This window comes from Canis lupus, chromosome 10, assembly GCF_048164855.1.
Source record: "Canis lupus baileyi chromosome 10, mCanLup2.hap1, whole genome shotgun sequence".
Taxonomy (NCBI): Eukaryota; Metazoa; Chordata; class Mammalia; order Carnivora; family Canidae; genus Canis; species Canis lupus.
This window is the reverse complement of record NC_132847.1, coordinates 844,773-858,266: the sequence shown is the minus strand read 5'-3', so window position 1 is coordinate 858,266 and position 13,494 is coordinate 844,773.

Sequence of the window (13,494 nt, the reverse complement as noted above, 5' to 3'; positions counted from 1 at the left end):
GTTGGAACCTAGCTACACTCTGATTGAAGAAGGCCATTGGAAAACGCTGTATTCAACTCAGATACACGTGAGTTCAGGCCCAACGCCCCACATGCTTTTCTCACAACCTCTCCCACCACCTAAGATAAGGATGTTAGCAGCTACGTCTACAGTCATGCAGGCTGCGGAGTGTCCTGCCCTGAGCTCTGCTCTCAAAAGGAAGCATGCCTGCAGGCCAGCTTTCCGCTAGTTGAGTTGTTATGGCCGTGAGAAGGTAACAGCATTTTAAGTCAGGACGTTCCGTCAATACTGCTCTACTGCACCTGGAGACGCAACCATTGAAGCCTGCAACTTTCCCCGTGCGTCCCATGAGCTTCTGATAAACATGTCTAGTGAGGATATTCGTAACTCCATGTGCGGGCAGTGTGGAACTGGGAAGGACCGCGTGTCAGCTCACCTCGCAGAAGGGAGTTCCCCAGAGAGACAGCTTTCAACGAGGTACTCAGGTTTGGAAGTCAGTACGTAGCTCCCTTCTGAGGGAGGAATTGCTCAGAAGTCGCTGGATTGAGCTAAGAGACACTTGCCGCTCACAAAGCTTGCGTACCAGATCCTGGAGAACCGGGATCGAATCCCACGTCGGGCTCCCGGTGCATGGAGCCTGCTTCTCCCTCTGCTTGTGTCTCTGCCTCTCTCTCTCTCTCTCTCTCTCTGTGACTATCATAAATAAATAAATAAATAATTAAAAAAAAAAGAAAAAGGCTTGCGTACCGTATTGAACGAAATCCTTTGGAAGCGAAGCGTACAGGCTGTCAGCATGTGGGAGGTACAAGCCACAAGCTCAATCCAAAGGAGTTTGCATGCCTTGGAGGCAGCCGTCTGCTAGGGGCGAAATTGACAAGGCAGACACTTGGTTCTCACTTCGCTACTGTCCTGCATTCAACGAAATGCTGTGGAAGCAGACCGTACAGGCAGTCAGGATGGCCGAGGTAAAGGCCATGAGCTCAACTCTCAGGAGTGTGTATGCTTTGCAGGCCGATGTCGGCTAGACACTTATCCAGGGGAGCTAGAACCGAGCTACACTCGAATTGAACAAGGACATTGGCAATCGCTGTATTGAACTTGGATGCATGAGAGTACAGGACTGTCACTTCCACAGGCTTGTCACACAACCTCTTCCAGCACCTAACATAAGGATGCTAGAACCTATGTCTACAGGCAGTCAGGATGCGGGAAGGTTCTGCCCTGACCTCAGCTCTCACAAGGAAGCAGGCCTAGAAGCCAGCTTTCAACCAGCTGCGTTCTTATGGCAGTGAGAATGCAGCAGTATTCTGAGTCAGGAGGTTCCAAGATTACCACTCTACTGCACCTGGAGATACCGTCCAGGTCTGCACTGTTCCACTTGCGTCTCAGTAGCCTCTGGCAAACGTCTCTGGTGAAGACGTTGGAAACTCATACTGTAGGCCTTGTGGAACTGTGAGGGACTGGGTGTGAGCTCAACTCTCAGTAGTAAGAAGCTTCTTGACAAGTCGTTCAGGTACCCTCTCACGTATGGAACTTAGAATGTACCAACCGTCTAACACGGGAATTACTAGGTAATCGCTGGATTGAGCATGGAGGCACTAGTCTTGTGTGCCAGGAGTTTCCACATAGCACTCACATCACTTCAGTGACGCATCGAGCCTAGGCCGGTCAGGAGCGACAAGTACCTGCAGGCAGGATGTGGGAGGTACAGTTCATTAGCTCAACTCTCAGAAGTGTGTATGCCTGGGAGGCAGATGTCTGCTACCCACTCATCCATGGGAGTTAGGACCTAGCTACACTCTAATTGAAGAGGCAGTTGGATATCGCTGTATTCAACTCGGATCCACGTGGGTACAGGCCTCACGCTTCCACATGCATTTCCCCCAACCTCTCCCAGCACCTCACAGAAGGATGTTAGCAGCTACGCCTACAGGCAGTCAGGATGCCGGAGGGTCCTGTCTTGAGCTCACCTCTCAAAAGGAAGCATGCCTCGAAGGCCCCTTTCCACTAGCTGCGTTCTCCTGGCCGTGAGAACGAAGCTACATTGTAAGTCAGGAGGTTCCTGCACCTGGAGACACAAGCATTGCAGTCTGCACCTAGCTCCGTGTGTCCCATGAGTTTCTGACAAACATGTCTAGTGAGGATGTTCGTAAATCTATGGGCAGGCAGTGTGGAACTGGGAAGGACGGCGTGTCAGCTCACCCCGCAGAAGGAAGTTCCCCAGAGAGACAGCTTTCAACTAGGTACACAGGTTTGGAAGTTAGTATGCAGCTCCCTTCTGAGGGAGAAATTCCTCAGAAGTTGCTGGATGGAGCTAAGAGTCACTTGCTGCTCACAAAACTTGCATCCCGTATCGAAAGAAATCCTTTGGAAGCGAAGCGTACAGGCTGTCAGCATGTGGGAGGTACAAGCCAAAAGCTCAATTCAAAGCAGTGTGCATGCCTTGGAGGCAGCCGTCTGCTAGGCGCGAATTTGACAAGGCAGACACTTGGTTCTCACTTCGCTACTGTCCTGCATTCAACGAAATGCTGTGGAAGCAGACCGTACAGGCAGTCAGGATGGCCGAGGTAAAGGCCATGAGCTCAACTCTCAGGAGTGTGTATGCTTTGCAGGCCGATGTCTGCTAGACACTTATTCAGGGGAGCTAGAACCGAGCTACACTCGAATTGAACAAGGACATTGGCAATCGCTGCATTGAACTCAGATACACGAGAGTGCAGGCCTGTCACTTCCACAAGCTTTTCACACAACATCTTCCAGCGCCTAAACTAAGGATGCTAGGACCTATGTCTACAGGCAGTCAGGATGCGGGAGGGTTCTGCCCTGAGCTCAGCTCTCACAAGGAAGCAGGCCTAGAAGCCAGCTTTCTTTTCTTTTTTTTTTTAATTATTTATTTATTTATGATAGTCACAGAGAGAGAGAGAGGCAGAGACACAGGCAGAGGGAGAAGCAGGCTCCATGCAGGGAGCCCGACGTGGGATTCGATCCCGGGTCTCCAGGATCGTGCCCTGGGCCAAAGGCAGGCGCCAAACCGCTGCGCCACCCAGGGATCCCCTAGAAGCCAGCTTTCAACTAGCTGCGTCCTCACGGCAGTGAGAACGCAGCAGTATTCTGAGTCAGGAGGTTCCAAGATGACCACTCTACTGCACCTGGACATACCTTCCAGGTCTGCATTGTTCCACTTGCGTCTCAGAAGCCTCTGACAAACGTCTATGCTGAAGATGTTGGAAACGCATTCTGCAGGCAGTGTGGAACTGTGAGGGACTGAGTGTGAGCTCAACTCTCAGAAGTAAGATGCTTTTGGACAAGGCGTTAGCTACATTCTCACATATATTGAACTTAGTATGTAGCACCAGTCTACCCTAGGAATTACTGGGAAATCGCTGGATTGAGCTTGGAGGCACTAGTCTTGTGTGCCGGGACATTCCACTTACCTCTCACAACGCTTCAGTCACGCATCGAGCCTGATGAGTGGGTTAGGTTTAGAGATAGGGTTAGGGTTATGATTAGAGTTAGGGTTAGGTTTAGGGGTAGTTTTAGTGTTTGGTTACGGGTTAGGGTTAGGGTTACGGTAGGGTACGGTATAGGGTTAGGGTACGGGTTAGGGTTAGTTTTAGGGTTAGGATTAGGGTATGGGTTAGGGTTAGTGTTAGGGTACCATTAGGGTTAGTGTACGGGTTAGCGTTAGGGTTGGGGTTAGGGTAAGGGTTAGGGCACGGGTTAGGATTAGGGGTAGGGTATTGTTTGGGTTAGGGTCAGGGTTAGATTTAGGTTACGTGTTAGGGTTAGGGTACAGGTTAGGGTTAGGGTACAGGTTAGGGTTAGTGTACGGGTTAGGATTGGGGTTAGGGTATGGTTTAGGGTTAGGGTACGGGTTAGGGTTAGGGTATGGGTTACGGTTAGGGTTCGGTTAGGGTTAGGGTACGGGTTAGGGTAAGGTTTAGGGTTAGGTTTCGGGTTAAGTGTTGAGGTTAAGGGTCACGGATAGCGTTGGGGTTAGGGGTTGGGGTAGTGTTAGGGTTAGGGTTAGGGTTAAGGTTTGGGGTTACGGTTAGGGTTAGGGTTTGGGTGAGGGTTAGGGTTAAGGGTAGGGTTAAGGTTAGGTTTAGGGTTAGGGTACAGGTTAGTGTTAGGGTGCGGGTAAGATTAGGGTAAGGTTTGGGTTAGGGTTAGGGTATGGGTTAGTGTTAGTGTTAGGTTTAGGGTACGGTTTAGGTTTAGGGTTAGGGTACAGGATAGGGTTAGGGTATGGGTTAGGGTTAGGGTTAGGTTTAGGGTATGGGTTAGGGGTAGGGTTAGGTTACGGGTTAGTGTATGGGTTACGTTTCGGGATAGGTTTCGGGTTAGGTTTAGGGTTAAGGTTAAGGTTAGTGTTAAGGTTAGGTTTAGGGTTAGGGTTAGGGTGAGGGGTTAGGGTTAGGGTTATGTTTAGGTTTAGGGTTAGGGTTAGGGTACCAGTTACAGTTAGAATATGGGTTACAGTTATGGTTCGGGAATGGGTTTGGGTTAGGGTTAGGGTACTGGTTAGTGTACGGGCAGGGTTAGGGTTAGGGTACGGGTTAGGGTTAGGGTATGGTTTAGGGTTAGGGTACGGGTTAGGGTTAGGGTACGGGTACGGGTTAGGGTTAGGGTATGGGTTTGGGTATGGGTTAGGGTTAGGGTTAGGTTTAGGGTATGGGTTAGAGTTAGGGTACAGTTTAGGGTTCGGTTTAGGTTATGGGATAGGGTTAGGGTTATTGTACGGGTTAGTGTATGGGTTAGGTTTCAGGTTAGGTTTAGGGTTAGGTTGGTTTAGAGTTAGGGGTTAGGGTTAGTTTTAGGCTTAGTGTTAGGGTTAGGGTTAGTTTGAGGGGTTAGGGTTAGGGTTAGGGTTAGGTTTAGGGTTAGGGTTTGGGTTAAGTGTTAGGTTTAATGGTTAAGGATAGGGTTAGGGTTAGTTTAGGGGTTAGGGTTAAAGGTTAGTGTTAAGTGTTAGGGTTAGGGTTAGGGGTTAGGTTTAGGTTTTGGTTTAGGTTTAGGGTTAGGGTTTAGGGTTTAGGGTTATGGTTAGGTGTTAGGGTTAGGGTTAGGGGTTAGGGTTATGATTAGGTACATGTTAGGGTTAGGGTTAGGATACGGGTTAGGGTACAGTTTAGGGTACGGGTTAGTGTTAGAGTACTGGTTAGGGTTAGGGTTAGGGGACGGGTTAGTGTACGGGTTAGGGTATGGGCTTAGGGTTAGGGTACGGGTTAGGGTACGGGTTAGGATACAGGTTAGGGTTGGGTTACATGTTAGTGTTAGGGTACCTGTTAGGGTTAGGGTACGGTTAGGGTTAGGGTACGGGTTAATCCCGGGTCTCCAGGATCGTGCCCTGGGCCAAAGGCAGGTGCCAAACCGCTGCGCCACCCAGGGATCCCGATTCGATTCTTTTCGATTCGACTCTTTTTGACTCGATTCGATTATTTTCCATTCAATTGGATTGTTTTTGATTCATTTTGATTTGATTATTTTCGATTCGATGCGAATCGATTATTTTCGATTCAATTCGATTTGATTCGATTCGATTATTTTCGATTCGATTCGATTCTTTTCAATTTGATTCTATTATTTTCGATTTGAATCAATTCGATTCTTTTCGATTGGATTATTTTTTATTCGATTTGATTATTTTTGATTAGATTCTATTATTTTCGATTCAATTCGATTGGATTATTTTCGATTCGATTCATTGCGAATCGATTATTTTCGATTCAATTCGATTGGATGCGATTATTTTCGATTCAATTCAAATCAATTTGATTATTTTTGATTCGATTTGATTGGATTCGATTCAATTATTTACATTCGATTCAATTATTTTTTATTTGATTCGATTCTTTTCGATTCGATTCGATTATTTTCTATTCAATTCGGTTCGATTCGAATAGATTATTTTTGATTCAATTCGATTTGACTAGGTTCGATTATTTTCGATTCTATTCGATTCGATTAGTTTCAATTCAATTTGATTCGATTTGATTCGATTAGATTAGATTATTTTAGAATCAATTCGGTTCGATTCGATTCGATTATTTTCTTTTTTTTTTTTTATTGGTGTTCAATTTACTAACATACAGAATAACACCCAGTGCCCGTCACCCATTCACTCCCACCCCCCGCCCACCTCCCCTTCTACCACCCCTAGTTCGTTTCCCAGAGTTAGCAGTCTTTACGTTCTGTCTCCCTTTCTGATATTTCCCACACATTTCTTCTCCCTTCCCTTATTTTCCCTTTCACTATTATTTATATTCCCCAAATGAATGAGAACATATAATGTTTGTCCTTCTCCGACTGACTTACTTCACTCAGCATAATACCCTCCAGTTCCATCCACGTTGAAGCAAATGGTGGGTATTTGTCATTTCTAATGGCTGAGTAATATTCCATTGTATACATAAACCACATCTTCTTTATCCATTCATCTTTCGTTGGACACCGAGGCTCCTTCCACAGTTTGGCTATCGTGGCCATTGCTGCTATAAACATCGGGGTGCAGGTGTCCCGGCGTTTCATTGCATTTGTATCTTTGGGGTAAATCCCCAACAGTGCAATTGCTGGGTCGTAGGGCAGGTCTATTTTTAACTGTTTGAGGAACCTCCACACAGTTTTCCAGAGTGGCTGCACCAGTTCACATTCCCACCAACAGTGTAAGAGGGTTCCCTTTTCTCTGCATCCTCTCCAACATTTGTTGTTTCCTGCCTTGTTAATTTTCCCCATTCTCACTGGTGTGAGGTGATATCTCATTGTAGTTTTGATTTGTATTTCCCTGATGGCAAGTGATGCAGAGCATTTTCTCATGTGCATGTTGGCCATGTCTATGTCTTCCTCTGTGAGATTCGATTATTTTCTATTTGATTCGATTGGATTAGTTGAGATTATTTTCGATTCGATTCGATTCTTTTCAATTCAATTCGTTTATTTCCGATTCAATTTGATGCGAATTGTTTATTTTCGATACAATTACATTCAAATCGATTCGATTATTTTCGATTCGATTCGATTCTTTTCAATTCGATTCAGTTCTTTTCAATTTGATTCGATTCTTTTCGATTCGTTTCAATATTTGTGATTCGAATTGACTCAATTCTTTTCGATTCGATTATTTTCGATTCGATTCAATTATTTTAGATTCGATTTGATTATTTTCGATTCGATTCAATTATTTTCGATTCGATTCGATGTGAATCGATTATTTTCGAATTGATTCATTTTAATTCGATTCGATTCGATTCCATTCGATTTGATTATTTTCGATTCGATTCGATTATATTTGATTCGATTCGATTCGATTATTTTCGATTCGATTATTTTCAATTCAATTTGATTATTTTCCATTCGATTTGATTATTTTCGATTCAATTCATTTCGATTATTTTCGATTCCATTCTTTTCAATTTGAATCGATTCGATTCTTTTAGATTTGATTCGATTCTTTTCGATTCGATTTGATTATTTTCGATTCAATTCGACTCAATTATTTTCGATTTGATTCCATTCGATGCGAATCGATTATTTTCGATTTGATTCAATTCGATTCGATTATTTTCGATTCAAATAGATTCGATTCTTTTCGATTCGATTGGATTATTTTAGATGCTATTCGATTATTTTCGATTCAATTAGATTGGATTATTTTCGATTCGATTCGATGCGAATCGATTATTTTCGATTCATTTTGATTCGATGCGATTATTTTTGATTTGATTTGATTATTTTCGATTCGTTTCAATTCGATTAATTTTGATTCGATTTGATTATTTTCGATTCAATTCAATTCAATTTGATTATTTTCAATTCGATTTGATTGGATTCGATTCGATTACTTTCGATTTGATCCAATTATTTTTGATTCGATCGATTCTTTTTTTTTTAATTTTTATTTACTTATTATAGTCACACAGAGAGAGAGAGAGAGAGAGAGGCAGAGACAGGCAGAGGGAGAAGCAGGCTCCACACACCGGGAGCCTGATGTGGGATTCGATTCAGGGTCTCCAGGATCGCGCCCTGGGCCAAAGGCAGGCGCTAAACTGCTGCGCCACCCAGGGATCCCTGATTCGATCGATTCTTTTCGATTCAATTCGGTTCGATTGGATTCGATTATTTTCAATTCAATTCGATCGATTCAGTTCAATTATTTTCCATTTGATTCGATTCGATCATTTTCGATTTGAATCAATTCAATCGATATTTCTGATTCGATTCGATACTTTTTTATTTGATTTTTTCGATTCTTTTCGATTCGATTCGATTCAATTTCGATTCGATTCGTTTCTTTTATATTCAATTTGATTCGATTCGATCCTTTTCCATTCGATTCCATTCTTTTCGATTCGATTCGATTTGAATCTATTCTATTCAATTCTTTACAATTCTATTCTTTTCTATTTTTTCGATTCAGTTCTTTTCGATTCGATTCGATTTGATTCTTTTCGATTCGATTCGATATGAATCTATTCTCTTCGATTATTTTCAATTCGATTCTTTTTTTATTTTATTCGATTTAGTTATTTTTGATTCGATTTGATTTGATTCTTTTCGATTCGATTCGATTATTTCCGATTCGATTCGATTCTTTTCGATTCAATTCGATTCGATTCTTTTCAATCAATATGATTCAATTCGATTCTTTTCGATTCGATTCGAGTCAATTCTTTTCGATTCGAATCGATACTTTTCTATTCTTTTCGATTCTATTCGATGCGATTATTTTCAATTCGATTCCCTTCGATTCGTTTGTTTTTCGAATTGATTTGATTCTTTTTGATTCGACCCTTTTCGATTTGATACATTTGGATTCGATTCTTTTTGATTCAATTTGATTCAATTCGCTTCTTTTCGAATCGATTCAATTCGATTTGATTCGATTCGATTCTTTTCTATTCGATTCTTTTCACTTCCATTCGATTCGATGCTTTTGATTCGGTGCAATTCGATTCGATTTTTTTCGATTCGATTCGATTCTTTTCGATTCGAGTCTTTTCGATTCAAATTCCTTTCTTTTCAAATCGATTTGATTCGATTTGATTCTTTTTTATTCCATTCAAATCGATTTTTTTGATTGGATTATTTTAGATTCGATTCAATTCAATTTTTTTCGATTCGATTCTGTTCTTTTCGATTCGATTCTTTTCGATTCAATTCAATTCGATTTGAATCTATTCGATTAAATTCTTTTCAATTTGATTCTTTTCTATTTGATTTGATTCGGTTCTTTTCAATTCGTTTCGATTCTTTTGGATTTGATTCTATTCTTTTTGGTTCAATTCGATTTTTTTATTCAATTCGATTCTTTTCGATTCGATTCGAGTCGATTGTTTTCGATTCAAATCGATACTTTTCTATTCTTTTCGATTCTTTTCTATTCAATTCGATCCTTTTCGATTCGTTTCGATTCTTTTTGATTCGATTCGATTCTTTTCGATTTGATTTGATTCTTTTGGATTCGTTTCGATTCGGTTCTTTTCTATTCTCTTCAATTCGATTCCATTCGATTCTTTTCGATTCAATTTGATTCGTTTTGTTCGATTGATTCTTTTCGAATCCACGCCTTTCAACTCGATTCATTTGGATTCGATTCTTTTCGATTCGATTCGATTCTTTTCGATTCGATTCTTTTTAATTCGTTTCTTTTTGATTCCATTTGAATCTTTTCGGTTCGATTAGATTCTTTTTGATTCAATTCGATTCGATTCAAAACTCTTTGATTCAATTCTTTTCGATTTGATTTGATTCGATTGTTTTCGATTCGATTCTATTCAAATCTTTTCGATTTGATTCGATTCTTTTCGATTCCTTTCGATTTTTTTCTATTCGATTCTTATTTATTTGATTTGTTTCGATTCTTTTCAATTCAATTCGATTCTTTTCGATTCGATTCGATTCTTTTTTATTCCTTTCGAATTGATTCGATCATTTTCTATTCGATTCGATTTTTTTCATTCGATACGATTTTTTTCATTTCAATATGATAGTTTTCAATTCGTTTCTTTTAGATTCTATTCGATTCAATTCTTTTTGTTTTGATTCGATTTGATTCGAATCTTTCGATTCGAGTCTTTTCGATTCGAATTCCTTTCTTTTAGAATCGATTCGATTCAATTCTTTTCGATTCCATTCAATTCGATTCTTTTTTTGAAACAATTCGGTTCTTTTCGATGCCACTCTTTTCGATTAGATTCATTTGGATTCGATTCTTTTCTATTCAATTCGAGTCGATTCTTTTCGATTCGATTCGAGTCGATTTTTTGGATTCGTTTCTTTTTGATTCCATTTGAATATTTTCGGTTCCATTAGATTCTTTTCGATTCAATTCGATTCGATTCGAAACTCTTTGATTGAATTCTTTTCGATTCGATTCTTTTCGATTCGATTCGATTCTTTTTGATTCAATTCATTTCTTTTCGATTTGATTTTTTTCTATTCCATTCTTTTTTATTTGATTTTTTCAATTATTTTCGATTCGATTCGATTTGATTCTTTTCAATTCGATTCGATTCGATCCTTTTCGTTTCAATTCGATTCAATTCGATTGTTTTGGTTTCATTACGATAGTTTTCGAATCGTTCTTTTCGATTCTATTTGATGCGATTCTTTTTGTTTCGATTCGATTTGATTCGAATCTTTCAATTCGATTTCCTTTCTTTTTGAATCAATTCGATTTGATTCGATTCTTTTCGATTCAATTCGATTTGTTTCAATTAGTTTCTTTTCACTTCCATTTGATTCGATTCTTTGGATTCGGTGCAGTTCGATTCGATTTTTTGGATCTGATTTGATTCGATTCGATTCAATTCAATTCGATTCTTTTATATTTGATTTGATTCGATTCTTTTCAATTCGAATCGATTCGATTAGATTCTTTCGATTCAATTCGATTCGCTTCTTTTAGATTTGATTCGATTCTTTTCGATTCGATTCGATTCTTTTCACTTCCATTCGATTTGATTCTTTTGATTCGGTGCGTTTCGATTCTACTTTTTTGATTCGATTCGATGTATTCTTTTCGATTTGATTAGATTCAGTTCTTTTCGATTTGATTCGATTTGATTGTTTTAGTTTCGATTCAGTTCTTTCCGATTCGATTAGATTCTTTTCGATTCAATTAGATTCGATTCTTTTCGTTTAAATTTGATTTGATTCGATTCTTTTTGAGCCGATTCTTTTCTATTCGATTCTTTTCACTTCCATTCGATTCAATTCTTTTGATTTGGTGCGATTCGATTTGATTTTTTTCAATTCGATTCGATTCTTTTCCATTCGATTCGATATTTTCGATTCGATTCGATTCTTTTTTATTATATTTTTTCGAATCTTTTCTATTTGATTCGATTCTTTTCGATTTGATTTGATTCTTTTCTATTCGATACGATTCGATTTGATCCTTTTCAATTCAATTTGATTCTTTACGATTCTATTCAATTCGGTTTTTTTCGTTTCGATTCGATAGTTTTGTATTCTTTTTTTTTTTTAATTTTTATTTATTTATGATAGTCACAGAGAGAGAGAGGCAGAGACACAGGCAGAGGGAGAAGCAGGCTCCATGCACCGGGAGCCCGACGTGGGATTCGATCCCGGGTCTCCAGGATCGCGCCCTGGGCCAAAGGCAGGCGCCAAACCGCTGCGCCACCCAGGGATCCCTGAAATTTCGATTCCTTTCGATTCAAATTCCTTTCTTTTAGAATTGATTCGATTCGATTATTTTCGATTTGATTTGATTCGATTCGATTCTTTTCGATTTCATTCGATTCAGGTCTTTTTGATTTGATTCGATTTGATCCTGTCGTTTCGATTCGATTCTTTCCGATTCGATTTGAATCTTTTTGATTCGATTTGATTCTTTTCGATTCAATTCGATTCGATTCTTTTCAATTCGAACCGATTCTTTTCTATTCAATTTGATTCGATTCGATCCTTTTCGATTCGATTCGATTCTTTTCGATTTGATTTGATTCTTTTCTATTCGATACAATTCAATTCGATCCTTTTTGATTCGATTCGATTCTTATATTCGATTCAATTCGATCTTTTTTGATTTGATTCAATATGATTCGATTCGATTTTTTTCGTTTCCATTCGATAGTTTTCTATTCATTTTCTATTCGATTCGATGCTTTCTATTCGATTCGATTCGATTCGAATCTTTTCGATTCAATTCGATTCGATTCTTTTCGATTGGAGTAGATTCGTTTCGTTTCTATTCATTTCGATTCTTTTCGATTCGGCTCGATTCTTTTCTATTCTTTTCAATTCAATTCGATTCGATTATTTTCGATTCGATTCGATTCAATTCGATTCGTTTTTTTCAAATCGTTTCGAATCTTTTCGATTCCACTCCTTTCGACTCGATTTATTTGGATTCGATTCTTTTCGATTCGATTCGATTCGATTCCTTTTGATTCGATTCGATTCGAATCTTTTTCATTCGTTTATTTTCGATTCTATTCGAATCTTTTCGATTCGATTTGATTCTTTTCGATTCGATTCTTTTTTATTTGATTTGTTTCGATTATTTTCTATTCGATTCGATTTGATTCTTTTCGATTCGATTCGATTCTTTTTGATTCGTTTCGAATTGATTAGATCCTTTTCGATTCGATTTGATTCGGTTTTTTTTATTCGATACGATTTTTTTCTTTTCGATATGATAGTTTTCGATTAGTTTATTTTCGATTCTATTCGATTCGATTCTTTTTGTTTCGATTCGATTTGATTCGAATCTTTCGATTCGAGTCTTTTCTATTCAAATTCCTTTCCTTAAGGATCGATTCGATTCAATTCTTTTCGATTCGATTGAATTCGATTCATTTTTTCTGAAACAATTCGATTCTTTTTGATTCTACGGTTTTCAAATAGTTTCATTTGGATTTGATACTTTTCGATTCGATTCGATTCTTTTCGATTCGATTCGATAAGATTCTTTTTGATTCGTTTCTTTTTGATTCCATTCGAATAGTTTCGGTTCGATTAGATTCTTTTCGATTCAATTCGATTCGATTCGAAATTCTTCGACTGAATTGTGTTCGATTCGATTCTTTTTGATTCGATTCGATTCAATTCAATTCATTTCTTTTCGATTCGATTTTTTTCTATTCGATTCCTTTTTATTTGATTTGTTTCCATTATTTTTTATTCGATTTGATTCGATTATTTTCAGTTCGATGCGATTCGAACCTTTTGGATTCTATTCGATTCAATTTGATTATTTTCATTTCGATACGATAGTTTCTGATTCGTTCTTTTTGATACTATTCGATGCGATTCTTTTTGTTTCGAATCGCTTTGCATGTGGAAGTATCAGGCCTGTACTCACGAGTATCTGAGTTGAATATAGCGATTTCACACAGCCTTCTTCAGAGTGTAGCTAATTTCTAACTCCTATGTACGAGTGGGTATCAGACATCTGCTTCCCAGGCGTACACACGTTTGAGAGTTGAGCTTATGGCCTGGACTTCCCACATCCTCCTGCAGATACAATTC